This window comes from Lonchura striata, chromosome 12, assembly GCF_046129695.1.
Source record: "Lonchura striata isolate bLonStr1 chromosome 12, bLonStr1.mat, whole genome shotgun sequence".
In the NCBI taxonomy this organism is placed as follows: Eukaryota; Metazoa; Chordata; class Aves; order Passeriformes; family Estrildidae; genus Lonchura; species Lonchura striata.
Window position 1 is genome coordinate 15855863 of NC_134614.1, and position 19259 is coordinate 15875121.

Sequence of the window (19259 nt, forward strand, 5' to 3'; positions counted from 1 at the left end):
ATCCCCCTTGGCAAGTTGTGAAGACTTCAAAACTGGTATTGGTTTGCCTTGGGAGCTTGTCTTCCTCACAAGTGCCATGAGCAGAGCCTGGATCTGGTGAGGATTCAGACCTGGGGTGTGATTTGAACACAGTGAGTGGAACAAAACTCCACCCTAAAACATTCCCTGTTTGGTCCCCAGTCCTACAGTGAACATTGGCCTCACTGGGGCCCATTGCACAGTCCTCTCCTTCACCAAAGTTGTGGTTTTATTCTTTGCACATATTGATTTCATTGCAGAGGAAGAGAAATGGAAAAATAAACCAATAAATGCCAGTGCTTTAGGGAAGTCATATATTTCTTTGGGCTATTTATCTTCACCTTAATCCTAGATAAAATTTATTGGGTGGAGTCCCTGGGTGCTGAAATTCCTAGAACCTGATTGCATTACAAAAGAGTGGCCCTGTCCTGGCATTTCTATTATATTGTTTTTTAATTGTTTGCATTGATATTTTTTTTTTTATTTTTCTTTCTAGAGTTGTGCCAGAATAAAAGGCACCTGTGCTCTGGCATGTGCCAGAGAGCTGCTGGCAGGAGAGGGAGAAAAGAAGGAATTGTTATAGGTGTTAAACAGAGTTAGTTGTTTAATAAACCTCAAACTTGTTTGCTTAAAAAAAAAAAAAAAAACCATTCCAGGAACAAGAAAGTTCTTGGACAAATACTGCTGCAGCGGCTCACGGTGCTGTGAAGCAAAAGCTCCACCCGAGGCTGCTCTGGGCTGAAACGCCGCTTGGCGGAGCTGAGTCCCTGCGGGAGGAGCAGCCGGATCCCTGCCCTCCGGAGCCCTTCCAGGATGCACCAGGCAGTGCTCCTGCTCTCCCTCAGCGCTGCAGAAAATCCTGACTTCTTTTCCCCACAAACTTCTGCCTTCCCCCCCGCTCCCCACCCTCTCCCCCCTTTTTTTCCTTCATTTGAGCCCCACATGTCCCTCTCTCTCCCAACAGGTCCCTGACTGTGAATTAAACCATTTTGGTGCAGAGTGGGATTGCAACTCCAAAAAAGGTGACTGCCAGGTGTCCATGGTCACTGAGTCACTCATCCAAAAATAAAAGCCTGCACAAGGGTTTTCCTGCACAACTGAATGCAGGGGTGCAGAGGAGGGACTGGCAGGATGGGTGCATGTCCATCCTGTGTTCAGGGTTTATCTCCACAGGAGAATACTACAGTGCCGTTTTCAGTCTCAAAAGGAATCAGTCTGACTAAATTTTGCTGAGTTGCTCAATAGGAGAGTGCTGTTTGCTAGAGAGCTTATAAATTTTCTTGCTTATAAAAATGCTTGACCAGCTTCTGCATCCACCAAATGGTTGGAGAGGGCATCTTATGGCAAAACTGGCCCTGGCACAAGCCTTCAGTTATCTGGGCTGTTGACCAGTGTTTACTGCTTTCTACCAGAAAGTACTTGGTACCTTGTGTCCTCCTACCCTTCTGTTTAGGCTGGTTTCTGAAAATTCCATGATGCCATCAGTTTTTTAAAAGAAATAATTCTGTCCCTACTGGTGCCGTGTGGGCAGCACCAACCCTTTCAGCAGTGCAAGAGAAAGCAGACGATATCCTGAGCAGCAGCTTGACCTTGGACGAGCCCCACACTTTGCAGAGTGCAGACCCTGCAAATTCATCCGTGGCCATGAGGATCTGGCCCCCACATCACGGAGCTGATTCCAGCACATCACAGCTCCCTGTTGGCACAGGGAGTTCCTGAGCTTAGCCCATGACACCAGCACAGCTGTGCCTCACGGAAAGGATGCCAGTGCCTGGGGCTTCCCCTTCACCTCCTCTCCCCTAATCTTGCAAGAAGGAAGAACAATTAAAACCTTTCCCAGGCAACACCCTAACCTGCCAGGAAGTCAAAGGAAAGCGCTGCAGGAACACATCCTTTCAGTCATGCTCTAGAAGCCGCGTTTCCCCACGGGGATGGACAAGCCCACGTACCGCTCAGCGTCCCTCAGGGCCGCGCCGTCCTCTGCTGGGACATCCCGGGCAGCTGAGCTCCATGTGCCGAGCTGCCCAGCCCTCCGTGACTTGTGGCACCTCCCCAAGCCTTATCTCCTGCCTGCTGGGCTGGGCACAGCCCATGGGCCACAGTAGCTGTAGCACCCACTCGGGAGGGAGAACAGCTCCTTGCTGCGGCCACGAGTGCTTCCATCAGAGCTTTCCTTCACTTTGGCCCTTGCCTTTTTGGGAGACCTCTCCCAGGGTGGGCAGCAGCCTGGCTTTCTGCTCTTTTACCAAAGCAGCACGTGGGGCTGACACGGGTGTTGCAATGGAGCAGGTGGGCATGAAGCCAGGAGTGGTGTTCCCCAAAGTGGGGTAAAACCAGAATAACCTGATCGGCCAGGATTTCCCCCCAGCTGTGCTGCATGTGTGTGGGCTGGCCCTGAGTCCTGCTTCTCTGCCTGTTATTTACAGGAAGCTGGAGGTTCCTTTTCCAAATAAGCATTTATTGATCCAGCAACAGTCCTGAACTCAAAAGGAGTCCTGAGTTAACTCAAGGTACACATTTAGGCTGTTTTCTTTTTAATCATTAATCATTGTTATTATTATAGTTCTGAAGGAAGAAATCACTCCTGAATTTAGCACTCTATTTTTTCCAAAGTCGAACCTCATTTACCTGGCAGCCAAGAACAAAAGTGTTCCCATTCCTTCTTTCCTTTTTCTTTTACAGCCTTACCACCTAGAAGAACCAAATGGCTTCTCTTGGAGCTTTTAAGGCAATTTTCATCCAAGAACCAGTGGAGAAGTTGTGGGTCTAGCAGTGACAGCACTGTCTTTGGGATTGCAGCTTGCACAGGGCTGGAGCAGAGCCCCTAAGGGACCAACGCTGCTTCCTGATGATTAGTTTAATACCTGAAGGTGAGCCCTGTATAAAGCTGTGCCCTGAGCTTTTCCTTGCTTCCCCCCAACTCTGGTCCTCAGTGCTGGGCAAGAGGTGCAGGAGGTGCAGAACTCCGGGGGAAATCACAGCCTCTCAACCAAACCCTTCCAGACAGGGAGCAGCAAAGCAAACCCATGCCTGGGCTCTGCATTGGGATAATTATTGCCCTCTGAAGGAAATTTTAGCTGTGGTGAGAATCTGAGCTTAAACAGCACAGTCTAAATCAAAACCTTCTCACTCTCTGGGGAAATATCCTTCCTATCAGTTTGTTTAGCTGCTGGCAGTAACCAGCTCAGCTCAATAACAAAGTGCCCTAAGCCCTGGAGCACCTCAGCTCTGGTCCTGCTGTGTCCCCCTGCTTGCTGGGGACTGTAACACCCTGGGGGAGGCCTGTTCCAGGGTGAGTTTTACCTCCTGTTTCAAGGGACCTGAGGCCTCTATGGAGATGGAGCCATTTCTGCTGCTTGCAGAAGAAATGAGCAAAAACCATCAGCAGGGCCACGAGCCTCCAACAGTGAAATCTTGTGTGAAATGCTTCTGCTCTCTGGAGCTGAACATTGCATCCAAGATGTTTCCCTGAAACCACAGGAGGGGATGGGGAGCTGTGGGCTTTCCTTGTGGCACACGCTGGTGTGGGGAGCCCTCATGTCCCATCTCTGCATCCTGTGGTAGCCCAGATTTTGCCCATCCACTGTAGCACACAGCAAAAATGGGCTTGTAAATCCCACCTAATGTTAGGGAATGTGTCAAATGCTGGGAGTGGGGCATCAGCTTAGTTTTGACTCAGCCAATAAATTGGTGCAGTGCAATTAAATTGCACCAAGCCTCATTCGCAGGCTCCTCCAGGGGGTTCTGCATGATATAGACAAAGAGGAATTAAGAGAAAAATAATAGATGTGATATCAAAAAGTTGCCAGATTGGGGAATGAATAATCAGTGTTACAAAAACTCACTGCACTGTGATCAGCACTCTGGTAGACCAGCAGGAGCGAGCTGGTGAATGAGGAGCTGCTCTCCTCCTCCCTTCATGTGTCAACACTGGGTGCATTGACCCTCAGGGAGTGGTGGTGCCAAGAAAGTGGCTGCAGGACTGTCCCTCCCAGGATATGACAGTTCAGCACCGGGAGGAGGTTTTCCCCAAAGATCCCTGTTGGGCTCTGCAGTGCCCAGGAAACGCTGCTTTTCAGGAGTGTGCTCACTGGGATAAAATGATAGATTCTCTTAGGAAGGGTTTGGCCACTGCTAAGCACAGTGGGTGTATGGTTTCGGATTGATCCTGCCGAACTGCTGCAGATGTTGAGTGTAGCTCCTGTGAAATGAAACGAGCTCTACCGTCTGTGTTTGTCTTGTGTTAAACACCACCTGCACTGCCCGCACGCCGCATGCCGGGGTGAACGAGGGCGAGGTCTGTCCCTGCACCTCCACCTGTGCAGATTTTTCTGTCCCTGCACCCCCACCTGTCCCTGCGGGGATTGTTCACCCTCCACGGGACAATCCCGCTGCCGTACCCTCCTCTCCCCTCGCACTTCTGCTCCGTAACCAGCCCTGCTCGTGGCCAAGGAGTGCCTCACGCCCGAACAGCGGTGACACATCCCGGGGGTTCCGCGGGTCACCGAGCATCCGGCACAGCTCCCTTGTGCCGGATGGAGGAATTGCGTGAGGACAAGGTTTTGTAGCAGGGCTGATGTAACAGTGTCGGACAGGAAGGCGAGGCGGCGCTCCTTGCCTCAGGCTCCCGCAGCTCCCGGGGCGCCGCCTCAGCGCATCCCGAGCCCGCGGTGGGCAAAGGGAAACGAGCGGAGGCACAGCCGCTTCTGCAATTAAACGAGAAACCAGCTCGGGCCCGCTAAGCCTCTGGTCTGCGGGCCCAGCACAGCCAATCTGCTTTTATTGTTTTGCAGGACTCCTCTGCAACCCAACGATGACAAATACCAGGAATTAGCGCAGTGTAATTACTCCATATTAGCTGAATTCACAGTATAGACACAGATCATAAACAGCCATTGATTATTCCTAATTCCACATTTTTACCATTCTGAATTGCAGCAATTATGCCTGTCTGAGGGAATTAGCTTCTCTTTCAACCCTGCAGGTTCCCAGTCACTGCCCTTCCTTTCAGAGACTTTTTTTAGTGCTGAAAAAAAGGACATTCAACACAAATCCCTCCCTACTTCTAACATAAAATGTCCTCCCCTTCCCTCCTCTCCTCAGTCCCTAAATCTCTCTGACTTTGCAGTCTAAAGGTTGCTCCTTTTGCTGCCAGCTACCTCAAGTTTCAGGTGGATGCTTGGTGTGTTCAGTGGCAGCTGATTTCACCCCGGGCTGCTGCAGGGACATCAGCAGCCCAGGATCTTGGTGCAGGTGTGACAAAGATGCCTGTGGGAAGGGGCCTGGGCTCAACATCCATCTCCTGCTGCTGCTTGGTTCATGCAAGCATTGTCTCCTTGTTGAAACAGGCCAGGACATGATTTCCAAAAGCCAATTTGAACCCCCGGTGAAACCGTGTTGGGGGTCTCCATCTCCAGCTGGGTAACGCCTGCACCTTTCCCAAACAAGATCTGTGAGAGAGGCTGGTAGGCCTCAGCACTTCCTTGCTACAGACTGCAAGCAGTATTAAAAAAAAAAAAAAAAAAAGAATGCAGATATAAATTATTAATATTTGCATGGGAAATTTCTAACCCTATTAGTATCATATTGTTGAATTTGTTTCTTGTGCACAGGCAGTGATTTCATTACAAAGGGTAGCAGAGCGTAATGCCAGCTCTGCTGTGCTGCCTTGGTCAATTAATGGTGAGAGGGGGAAGAATCTGTTGTTTGTCGATGGCACAAAGCCTTTGGGACTTTTTGCTTTGCCCCCAGAACATCCTGAGGGGTGGTGGGTGATGGCATTGGGCACGTGCTGCACTCACAGGTGTGCTGGGGTGCTAAGCTGGAAACTGGGGCTCAGCCCACAGGAAAGGAGGCTCAGGGAGGTGCTCACTGCTCTCTACAGCTCCCTGAAAGGAGGTTGTACCCAGGTGGGCATTGGTCTCTTCTCCCAAATAATGAGTGACAGGACCAGAGGAAGTGAACTCAATCTGCACCAGGGGAGTTCTAGACTGGAGATTAGGAACAATTTCTTCACCAAAAGGCTTGTCAAGCATTGGAAGAGGCTGCCCAGGGAGGTGGATGAGTCACTGGAGGGATTTAAAAGATGTGTAAATGTGGCTCATGGGTCATAGCTTAGTGGTGAGCTGGGCAGTGCTGGTGGAACAGTTGGACTCAATGATCCTAAGAGCTTTTTTCTGACCTAAACAACCTCAGGATTATAAAGTTCTATAAAGGGATGAGGGTCTGAAAACCCTCTGGTCCAAAGCCCTTCTCACTGCTGGCTTCAGACAGGGAGTTATTTATTCCAGGCAGTGGCTGTGGCCATTGAGCAGCAGCAGCAGTTTTTTATTGCATCCATTCTAGGACACTGAAGAAAGATTATGCATGCTTGCACCATGCCAGCTTTTTATTAGATTGCAGGCAGGGGTTAAACTGATCCTTGTCAGCACAAATATAATGCCCAGGGTGATGGGAGCAGCATAAATTGAGGACAAGAGGTGGCTGCTTTTACCACGGCTCTCAAGAATGCTCTGCTGTTTTACTGCATCGTTTGCTCTTTAATTGGGACATTTGCCTCTGGCCAGGGGATGTCTTTCCTTTTTTTTTTTTTTTTTTTTTTTTTTTTTCCCAATGAGGTGCAATAAATAAATGGTCTGAGACACAGACTCTGAGGGGAGGTGAAGTACAGAGGGCAGATGAGTGACTGTACCAGAGCCCTTTGAATGTCCCCAGTTTGCCCCAGTGGCACCTGATCTGGTCTTTACCAAACTGGGGACATGGGCAGGGCTGTCTTGTGGTGGCAGGGGATCTGCAGCAGTGCAAATCACACAGGTGATTTGATTCATCCATTTGTCACCTCCATTTTTTTCAGGGCACTGATGTCATTGGGCGATGGAGCTCAGAGCTGGGTCAGTGAGGTGTTTGTTGGTAGCCAGTTCTGGCATGTCTGTGTCATTGAAAAGCAAATATTTGAAGTGGTACATGGCAGTCCTGCACATGGGGCCAGCCAGACCTGCTGGCTGGTTACAGCAGAGCAGGACATGGGGGTCTGGCACATGGCCACCCCAGCTTGGGGCTGCCGGGCATCTGGGGGGTAGCTAAGGTCCTCATTCAGTTGTCCTGTTATTATTTACCTGCAGTAGTAAATTAATTAGATGTCTTCCACCCCCCACTCCCCACCCTCCCTGTGCTGCCAGCAGAGGAAATCCTGCTTTTGTGCTGCTAATGGACCTCACAGATCCAATAAAACATTACAGTGCAGACAAAATGTCTCTTTAAAAGCGCAATAGAAATTCAAACTCTCCACTGAGAACAAAGCCAGTGGGGCTTTTTGCATCTCCTGTTTTTATAGTATTCTGTAACATTTGTAAAGTAGATCACTTTCATCGAGGGAGTCTATCTTCTCTCCCAAGCTGTAATTCCTAGACTTCTTAAAGAAGATTTCTGCTCACAAAGGAAATAAAAGATAGAAATATGATGCTCTCTGACATTTGAACACACTACTGAGAATCTGAATTAAAATGAGCAAACTTAGAAAGTATCATTTATACAGCAATCAACTTTAAAAAGTCACCATCTGCTAAGAGTTACCACCCGGTGTAGCTGTGTCTTTACTGCCAGACAGAGAATAGGAAATAACTCAGGGAACTCTCTGCACCTGCTGGGCTTTTCCTGGCGCCGTGCACACTCTGAGCTGCAGTGGCTGGGGAGCTGCAGGGTGCCCATTGCAACTCTCCTTCTACTCCAGCTCACTACAGAATACAATTCTGAATACAGCTGCCATTAGCAGGGATGATTTGGGGTTGTTCAAGTTACAGCTTGGTATCAGCTTTTCAAAAAGTCTAAAGGGCAAGAGAAATGACCACAGCTGGAACAAGGGACCGGGATGTGATTTATATTTAGAAATCTGATTTTTTTCCTTGCTTGCTGCTCACCTCCTTGCTGTCCCCCACCCCAGTAACATTTCCTGGTTTCTCAAAGCTATTTCTAGTTTTGTCTTCCTATTTCATCATAATTGATGATAAAATTACCAAATTCTTTGCCCTGTGCAACATGTCTAGTGCTCTCCTTGCAGTATTTTGCCTCATTTTGGTCTTCCACTGCTCATCCTCTCCTAGAAAGGTTGTGAACTTTTGATATAAAATTTTCCCATAAAATTTTATGTCTTAGACCAAGACTACTCTGTGTTCAGGTGATTCTTAGTACAATTTAATCCTCTGTGCTGCCACTGCTCAGTGTCATTCCCTCTGTCTTGGAAACTTGATGGTTTCCCTCTGACCTCTCCATGCACAAGACTCAACTGTGGCGACACAATTGCATGCACCACTTCAAGTCTTTGGGTTTTTTTTGGAAGGAACTGGAAACTGAGCTGCATTCATAAGGTGTATCAGCTCAAAAAGTGTAGAAAGGCTTGTGCAAGGTATTTCTGCATTGTCTGCCTTGAGTTTCATACAACAGCACCAAGTGCTGGGAAGCTGTCGTGGCTTTCCCCCACTGTTTCCCATCACTGTGCAACATTTATCACAGACTGCTTGGTTCAGATGCAAGGAAACAAGGCACAAGAAATGAATTAAAAAAAAGCATTGTCCCAACAAGTTTCCCTTATGTCTGTGCCATCACTGAACCCCATCACTGCCGGGGCTGCTGAGGGGCCTCATCATCATTTGAGCTGATGCAACACCACCCATCATGGCAGGCAATTGCATTCCTCTCCCCTTTAGGACTGGAGCCTCTCACCCCATCCCTCAGGAGGCCACTGTGTCCTGTTCCCTTTCCAAGGTCTTGTTGCAGAGGCTGAGTAAGGGATTATAGAAAGTCATGTTACTTTGTGCCTGGGGAAAGATGCTTTTGTCCTCACCTTCAGTTATCCATTCCTGTGTGTGTTTGTAGCTTTGTGCTGGCTTTGGGAATGAGAGTGCCTGCAGTCCTTCTTGACTTGCTTTAAGGGTTTTAATTGCATTTAATCACAAAGGTCTAATTAAAGTTTGGAGGCTTTATTTGAGGGCAGTTAATGGATAAATTAGTTAAATTAATTGTGGTTTGTTGTATACAGAGATACCCTTGGTTTGGCAGAAGGGCAGCCAACACATCCTGTGCTGACAAATATTTCCAGCCTGGCCTGTGGGTCTGGAATGCCCAAAGCCCTGGAGATTGATGGTTGGTGTTACAGGATGTGGGGCTGTGAATGTCTTCTGCTGGTTTTCTATCATCATCTTCATCATAACCTCATTTATTGCAAAATTAAATAACTCTTTAAAAGCTGGATAGGGCTCTGCTGTGAAGCACGTAAACACCCTGCACAGAGGCAATTGCCAAGTGGTGTGTTCAAGCTTAAGTTTTACATTTTAAGCTTATTTTAGGTGGAGGATAAACCTCAGGAAGGTTCAGAAAGCAGGGTGACACTGCCTTGAAGGACACCAAATTGCATCTCTATTATCCTCTGCAAATCAGCTGCCTTGGGAGCCCACACTTACATTTCATTGGTGACCTGCTTTGGATTTATCACCAGGAAAAATCAACATGCGCTGAATTGTCTATAATCCTTCCTCAGATGGAGGGGGTTGAAGGAGCTGGGATTTTGTTGCTTTGTTGAGATGAAATGTAATTACCTTATGGGGCTTTGCATGGTGTGTTAAATTCTGCCAGTATTAAAGCATGATACAAGCTATAGAACCATGCCGCTTGCTGAAGATTTATGGAATAAAAGGTATAATTTCACACTTCACTGCATTTTATTTTGAAGTTGGATGTCAATGTGCTTTCCAGTTGTTTAGATGTGTTTATTTAGCCTTTACTCTTGGTTGAGACAAGCAGGCTGAGGGATTTGATGAGTGAGAGGCTGGAGGTGCCTTCCTCACTTTCCAAAGGAGGTGCCTGAGAAGGTGAAACTCCTGGAGCTGGAGCCCTGACCCAGTGTCCCTTATGGTGACAATGCACCAACAGCTCAAGCATTGTGGTTGTAGAGGGTGAAAAGTCTTTCTTCTGTCTGCTGTGTTTCAATAGCTTATGTTTGCCTTTTCTGTACACCAGAGGATGTTCAGCCACGATGCAGTTCACAGCCAGTTTGGCCCCAGAGCAAATGGCTGATGCTACCAAAGGAAATGGTAAAATTTGTGCAAAATTTGAAATGCTAAAAATAAATTTGAAATGGCAAAAAAGTGCAAATTCCTCCAGAGTTTTTCAAGTCAGAGTGGCCAAACATGAGGGGCATTTGTGTAACACATGTCACAGAGATTCCCTCATGACTGAGGGAATCATGCTGTTCTCACATCAATGAATGGCACTCCTAGAACATCCAAAATCCCAGCATTGGTGAGAATTCTTATAGCTGGACTCCTGTGTTTGAGTCAAGAGAACTGATAACAGAACAAATGATTCCCTTTAATGAACACGCACACACAGAGTGTAGCTGAGCCAAGCTGGGTGAAAACTCTTGCACTTCTGTCTGTATTTCCTTGAAAATGGCATGGCTGTAATATCCATCAACTTCTGTGTAGGGCAGCACGGTGACCAGTTCATTTTTAGGAATGATTCCATGTGCCATTTTGTACCACTGGCCAATTGCCTAAGAAACACTTTTATAAAGAGACTTTTTTTCATACAGCTCCATAAGAAGAATCCATCTATTTCCCCCCAGTTTGTTCCCACCTCCCACAGTCACCGAGAACCCATCCAGGAGCTGCATGGAGAGTGGTGCAGTTCCTGAGGTGAAGAGTCAGGGTGAAGACAAGAGTCAAGGCCTTTGGGCTGCCCCGGGTCCTTCACCACAGCTTTGCCATCCTTGGAAGGGGACATTGTAAATCCAGACTAAAGACACTCCTGTTCAACCCCAAACCCTCACGCTGCCTGCACTGCCATGAGCTGCTGCTCTGCATGCCTTAGCAATTCCTTCCCAAATAACCCAATTCTGCAGACCAAGCCCAGGGCTCTTTGTCCTTCCAGTGACTCTCCACATCCCATGCTAAGCCACTCGTGCAGGAGGAGCACCTATTTCAGGAAAGACTTCCCTTTTGGGCAGGAATGACTAAAAATAGTCCAGATCCAAACAGTTGTTGGTGAGCTTCCAGCGTGCCTCAGCTGTAAAGCTCCAACGGGAGGGAACGTTCCTGGAAGAGCTGTCTCGTAATGCTGGAGGAGAGTTACAGGAAAGGGCCCCCCTGCTCCTGGCTCTGTGTCCACAGCAGGTTTGGGTGATAGTTAAGCAGCTCCCCGGCCCTGCAAAAACCTTTGTAGGGCATTTGGGGCTTTCTGTGCCATCTGTCAGCTGCCACCCGGCCACCAGCACCTCCCTGGTGCTGCACGTGTGGCCAAGCAGCTCCCAGGGCACCGCAGCATCTCCACCTGCACCCACAGAGCCCCAGCTGCAGAGACTCTCCAGAGAGACTCTCCTGGTAGTGGCTACTGACCTGCTTCCCAGGAGAAGGCTCTGAGTAAATCCAGCACTGAACTGAAGCTGCTTTGGAGCCAGGGGCTTCTTTGGAACAGGCACTGCAGCCATGCTGAGCCCTATGCCTCTGTACTCCCTCATTAGGGTGTTTGCTGTCTTGTTACAGCTAATAAATTACTATTATTAATATAAATTTCATTTTATCCTTAATAATTCCCTGAACTCATCAGCCTTTTCTGGTACTAAAACACCTCCCTTGTGCCCTGTTTTACCTGCTTTAATATTACTTCATGGGAGTTGTTATCTCCTAGAAAGCATTGCAGTTCACTGGAAAACCATGGGATAGAGCTCTGTGGGGTATGTACAACACACAGCTCACAGCCCCCTCCCAGCCAACCCTCACACAATGTGCTGATGCTGTGCTTCAAAGCAGCATCTTGATTTTAACTATTTAATAAAGGCTCAAAACTGCTTTCTTAAAGAGCCTGCATCTATAATTATTTTCTTCATGAAGCAATTTTGGTTTCACAGGTAAATACCAATCTCAGCAATTCCCACTTTTAATACACGATTTGATTTAGGACTAAACATCCTCTGCCTGCCTGCTAAATAGGTATTTATTACAACCAAGCTGGCCTGACACCCTTCCTCACCACCCAGGTTTTCCCCTCCCCCCTACACAATAATTATGGTTCTAGGGGGAAAAAATATGTTACAACACATGCCTGAGGGGGGCCTGAGCAGTTTAGCAAGGTTTAATTACAACATCAGTGTGGGTAAGGCATACAAGCAAACAAGTAAATAACTCAGCTCATAAAAGGAGCAAAATAACCCCTTCCACCCACATTGACTGCAGATGGCACTGAACGAGAGGTGCTCCAGGTGTTTGGGACACTCAGGAGGTTTGCAGATTTGGGTGCCATCGAGCTTGGTTACACCCAAGCACTGGGTGTCACCTCTTGTTCCCCCAGGACTGAGCCTTGTGGGGATGAGGAGCTTCTGCTCCCTTGTCCCACACAAGATTGGAGCTTTTCCCAGGAGCTCCTTCCCCCAGGATCAAGGGGCTTTGCTGGGCTGTTCCCCTCACCAGCCCACTGCCAATGGTGTCCTCTCTCCAGCTGGGTTTTCCTTTGGAAGCAGTGATGATCTGCAACATCTGGCTTGGTTTTTCAAGAGGAACTTTGGGAATTTCTGTGGGGATGTGGTAGCAGGTGTCACCCTGCCTACGTGGGGATTGGCATCAGATGCTCATCCAGAACCACTGTGGTCAACAAACCGTGAGTTAAGAAGGATTTACACGACACTGAGAGAGCTCTTAAGGGCTGTTAGTGTGCTCAGTGATCCAGCTACACAAATGTGCCAATGTGCTTGATAAAAGATTTTAACTGCTTCAAAATATAGTTACAGGCCATTGCATAAAGGAGAAGAAGTGTCTTAACTATTCACAGTCATTAAATTTGCTTTATTTTATCATATGTTATGGTGATATATGCAAGATATAAAAAACAATTGTCAAAAATGTGGAAGAAAAATTCAAAGCCAAAAGCACAGCCATTCGTTTTGATAACATCTGGTAATGTGTTAATTCAGGGGGAGAGAAACATCAGTGCTGCAAATGGAAAGGGACCATTCAGCAAACTAAACTCTTCACTGGGAAAAAATTTCCAGAGAACAATAATTATCTGTTAGCTTTAAAATAAACTACAAGTTAATAGGTGTTTTCCTACCATATAACATGTTTTACCAGGGAAAACAAATCTATCACTAAATGAATTTGTATTTCTAATGCTCTTTATTTTTATGATTGGGTCAAAACAAAACCTTGTTGAAGACAGAAAAAAAGGTGTCCTAGAAGAATAAAGGGTTATTCAGTCAAGATTTCATAATGGCACTGCATACCCACTGCAGTGGAAAGAGAGCCTTGAGACTGAATTAGTGCCTGAACATTTTGTGCAAAATCCTTCATTGTTACAGGGCCTTGCCAGTTCATATTTATGTGGTTTATAAGGTGCCACGTAGTTGTACATTTTAATCTCCTGGCACTGAGTTTATTGCTAAGAGGGCTGCAGAGCTGGAGGTGTCAGAGGACCAGGAAGGGAAAGCAAATTCATGCATTAGCACCCTTATCCTCATTTCACTGTGTTCTTTATGCAGAGCCCTATAAATGTGTGTCACCAAGATTTTCTGGGCTCTGAGTTCACATGGGTGGGGTCTGAGCCAGCAGAGCCCAAGGAGGAGAAAGGCATGTCCCAGGGAGTGGGGCTGGGTGCAGTTCCCTGCACAGGCAATGGCAGCAGCACCGTGGCTCAGCACCAGGACTCTGCCTGGCACTCAGTGCTGCAAGCCCAGCTGTAAATTTGACTACACAGCTCATTCCTATTAAACCTGTAACAGTGGCAAAGTGTTCCCATGATGACCTTCAAGGGGATGAGTGCACAAAGTGGTATCAAGCCCCCTGTTACACTTGGGGGAAGGTATAAATGCCCTAAATACCTTCTGTCTGTGTGTGTGGAGCTCTTAGGTGGCTCTGGAGGGGAAGTGGCAGCAGGAGATGGGATGATGGATCCATGTGAGCTGTCACCCCTCTCCTGGGTGTCTCAGAACCTGCCATGTGGTGGTTTGCTTACGAGCTGGAAGTCAACAGGACATAGCAGTAAAAGATGAGTCCTTGGAGCACCTTACAGACTGACCAGACACCTCCTTCTATTGGCATGTGGGGATTTACAGGTGATGTTAGTGAGGTGTGATGCACAGCAAGGGCACTGCAATGTGTCCATGGCACGATGAGCACTCAGCACCCCCAGCTCCACTGCCATGGCACTCACCCATGGCAGGATGAAGCTGTTTCACACAGAGGTGGAGGATTCTTCATGCTTTGCACTGGGCTGAGTGTAGAGTCCCAGCCTGGCTCTAAGTGGGCAGAGGGAAAAGGTCATCTTATGAACCACATCTCTCATAATAACATCTCTGCTTTGCTGCTCAGGATGTGATGCCCTGGGCTCCTATCTGGGGGTCTCACAGCAAATTTTTAGCTCTGGCCACTTTGGTATCACCCCAGAGAAGGCAGCACTGGGACTGGGTACCCTGGGAGCTTTGATGCACTGGGGGAGCTGTGTGGCACTGCAGAGGAGCAGCAGTTTGTTGAGGATGGCAGGAGCCTTTCATGGGTGTCCAGACTGTCCCACACGGCCCCTGTCCATCCCTGTTTTTCTGTGCTCAATCCCTGCAGTGTGATGGGCAGCCCCATGCAAGGATGTGCCTGCACACAGTTGGAATGACTCAGTTTTACCCTACTAACATTTCGGAGCATTGACACAATGGTATTCCTCCTCAGAGGCTCCTCTCAAGCCCCAGTGAGGGAACAGCAGCCTGATGTGCAGGAAACTCTTGCATGGGATGTTTGCTGAGCTTTATGTATTCATTAGAAAATTCCTCAATACTGTAATAAATGCATCTAGAGCTTTGATATTTTGCACATCAGGTGGTAAAACAGTAGCTGTGAATAGATTGCCTGTATGAAGGTTTCTGCCTTGAGTGCTGCAGCAGCAGATGGTCTAATAAATATGCAGTGCTCTAAAACAACGTCAGTAATTTCTGTGACCTCGGGTTTTTTGGTCTCCCATGCAGATAAAATGCACAATTATCCAATAATAAACTTTTTCATCAAAAAACCCCCTAAGCAGTCTAATGTAAACATCTTTTGAAGTACACTATGAGTTTGTACTGGGAGCTTAGCTGAGTTTCTTTATAAAAGTATTTTACTCTAAAGTTGCTCTATGGGTCAGTACAGAGAACCCACTATTGGCATAGCCTGAACCTCTTGTCTGGCACTTGCCAGGTAAGGAAACCTGTGAGGACTGGGATGAGAACACAGGGTTAGTCCCCAGAAGCACTCCAGTCACAATGCAAAAGTAAAATTACATTTTATTTCATGGCCCTTGATAGCATTTTTCTTCTGCTGTTTTGTAACCTGTTTCTATAATCTTTCAAACCTCTCTGTTCTTCAAAACTCCTGGTGAAAGAACATGCTAACAAATTAAAACCCCGAGATCTGCTGGAGATGTCACAGCTGCAGGGATGGATCACCGAGTGCTCTGCCTTTAGCAGAACGTTCTGCCCCTGCAGCCCAGGCTGGACCTGGGTGCCTGATGGCCAGGAGCAAAAAGCAGCTGTTCAGGTGTTGACATCTCCTCTCTCTTCCAGTGCTGAGGGCATTTCTGTGCAGAGTTCTTGAAGGACACCAGTGCAGGGGCTGTGTAAGCAGAGGGACCCATCTGAGCCACATTTTGACAGAACTACAAAAACAGCCTTTGTTACAAGCATAATTCTGGTGCCCTTAGAACAAAAGAAATGTGAAACTACTGGGGAGCCGTGCTCAGCTGGGACACTTGGTATTTGCATTGGCCTTGTATTCACCTCCAAAAATGTGTCTCAGCTCCTCAGCATCCCCAGCCCAAGCCCGCTCTCATCTGCCATGCAGACTGGATGGCACATACTTGGAAAGGGATTAAAAACATCACAAGGCTGTTGGTTCACCACTGATTTACCACAGGAACTTCCATCATCACTCTTACCATGCAGTTTAATGCTCACAGATTATTTGTGTGCTTGGAAACTGTGCAACTTGGAAACAGAACAGCTTTAGAGTGGTGTGATGAGAGCAAAATCCTGCTCAGGTCTTTGCATCCTGGGCTGCTACATGTGAGCCCCTGGGAGCTCACAGCTGCTCCTGGGTTTCATCCAGGACTTCTGCATTTGAGCTGGTGACAATGCCTGCAGCAGGATCCCTGAGCATCACAGTCAGAAATGCCTCTGCAGCTGCTAATGAGCAAGTTAAACACTAAATAAGAAGAAATGACAAATATTGTTGTTACACTTACATATTCCCATGGGTATGGTGAATCCAAACTTTCAGTTTATCAGGAAAATGCATTTAAATAGTTTTTTTCAAGATGCCAAAAAAGGTGGCAGATAAGGATGCCAAGTTTCTATAGTAACCATGAGAAAAGCAGTGATTATCAGCAATATCACACAGGAAAGACTGGATTGTCTTTTCATTTTACGTGTAGCCTATTGCTTAAAAAAATTAAACCCTTTTTTTAAAAAAAAAGTACCCCATGGAAAAAAAAATGGAATATGAAATGCATGATGGAAAAATTATTTTCTAGGATTTTCCAGCCTGTGTATCCTTGCCACTTGACTCAGTGTTTAGAGGATGAGTCTCTGAACAGAATGGTTTATGGCAGAAGAATATGTGAATAATAAAGCATGACTTTTCATATTTCCTCACCTAGTAACCCAGGCAGCAGAGAAGAAAAATCAATATTGATTTCTAACTGTAAGCTCCTTAGGACAGAGTGTGTTCTTTGTTTGGCATAATGAGGCTCAGGTACAGACAACACTTGGGTACAGCACTGCAAGATTATGAAGTCTGAGAGCTGCTGGGAGGAATCCACATGGTTCCACAAGGTACCAGGCTGCCAGTGAGCTGCACCTCAGTGCTGCTGCTCTCCACAGACACCTGAAGGCTGAAACCTGATAATTTGGCTGGACTTTGGAGAAAACCATGGTAGATGGACATAAGACAAAAAGAATGAGTGGTGAGGAGAATCATTCCAGCAATATAAAAACACACTGCTGCTCTAGGCTGTGTTTTAAAGCAATAAAATGTATTTTAAAGATTTCTTCTTACTTCTGAACTAGCTGAAAGCTGGTTGACTGTTTCTTAGCAAGCAGGAAGAAAGCAAAGATATCAGTTACATCTCACATGTGTAAGGAACATTGAAAGGCCTGAGAGACCAATTGGTTGACTTGTGAGCTGCTGACTCCAGCAGCTCCACCAAGCTAACTTCAGTTCCTCTATTTTTAATGCAGGTCCAAGGAACATTAATAAAGCCTTACAAAAATTTACTGCTTTTCAAAATTTCAGTTCCCAAAAATCATAACTGATGCCACGTTTGTAGGAATAAATCCCTGCAGTTTAATTTATGAAACTTTATGCCCTGACACAGGTATTTTTACCTGTTGGAAAGCATGCTCTAGTGAAAACTCTGTGATTCTCATGGCCTCAAACATTGCACATGACTGCTAAGAGCAAATCTCTGTGTTCCTCATCACTTGCCATAACTGCTGGCTTTGACAAATTGGCTCAACAAAGCACCTGCTGTGTGTCAGCAGTGCTTTAGTTTGAGGTTCACAGGATGATGATTAAGAAAAACTTTGTGAGCAGAACTCAGAGCCCTTGTGAGCCTCTCGTGCTGCTCAAGCCAGAGGTGTTGTTCACAGCATCATGGCAATCAATCCCCATGGATGCTGCAGACATAAAGCTGCTAACTAGAACACAAAGGGCAAGGATCCCAAACTGCTGATTTTGAAAAGCAGGTTACAGCTGCTTACTTATAAAATACTACTGTGCTAATGACAAGAAAACAGGTTCTATTTGTACTTGACTGTGAGCTGGGAACAACAGACACCCTGCACCTCTTGTCATTACTCACCTGACTCCTTAGCTCCTTAACAATGGGGATAAGAGTGTGGAGCCTCCAAGGATTCCCTTTTGCCCAAGCTTTGGATGCCTCCTGACACAAGTTTGCAGCCAGTATTTAGCTGGGTTCTTTTCTCCCAAGAGAGTGGCTACCTCAGATGCATCAGGGACCCAGTCTGGACTCACAGGGGTGCCCTGGAACACCCAAGTTCTCCTCTGGGACATGTGGCTATGAAAGAAAATTAATAACATATTTTAAGTACCCTTGCCACGCACAGAGGGAGTGTGGTACTGATCACTAACTGATGCTAAAGTGGCCAGACATGCACAAGCATGTACACGCCAGCATCTGATTTTTGAAAGTCAAAATTATGATTTCATTGAACTTTTAAACTGATTATGGCATTAGCAAGAACAGGTACAAATCTTTCTGGCTAAGGCAGGGTAAATAAATTATCTCAGTGCAGTATCTGTCTTCCTGTGGATTTCAGTGCTACTCTTCCTTGAATCAATTTGTGATGATATGTTTGTACCTGCCACAGAGCCAAATACACAATCTGATCTTCTGCCAAGCCACTATTAACAACTGCATTTTCAATTGATTCTAGGATATTCATTAACTGGAATCTACAATTACATATAATTTACAGGCATATAATTTTAAATCACTTGCAGTGAGCTTACTAAGCTTGCTTTATGACATTCAAATACATTATTCTTAAAAATTCACTGAGTAGTCAGCTTGAAAATAATTACAGTGGGACAGCACTGGATATAATCAAGTAGAAACTTAGGACAAGAATCACCAGAAATGCCTATAGATCACTTTTGCCATGTGACTTTCACATTCCCTTCAGCTGTCTCCAGGAAAGTGAAATGTACTGAACTGCTGAGCTCTTCCACTGGCTCAACTCCATTAAAACAAAACTCTTTGGAATTCCTGTGTCATGGACAACTCCAAAACAAAACCTTTTATCCTATACCTGGCAGCTGGTGTTTCAATGATTTATTTACCCTTTAGAGAAGTGTCCTGTTGGTTGGAGGATGCTTTTGGCAAGCAGCACTGCACTTGCTCTGGGGCTGGGAATGTTGGGCACAGCTCGGGGCTGAGCAGCAGCCAGGAACACCAGGGTCAGGTTAACTAGCTTTTAGATCAAAGAACATGACACAGTATCCATGCACAGTAATAAATCCATAAATAAATAAAGCAAATAAAATACATGCACGGTATTTGATTAATTTTACATACATAGTGATTATAGTGATTTCACTTTCAAATGCTACATATGTTCTGCTCTTTATCTGTATTTTTTCTCCATGATCAGAAGAGTTATTTTACATACCATAAAAGCAAAATGCACAGTGATGCAGGCAATTTAAAACTCCAAG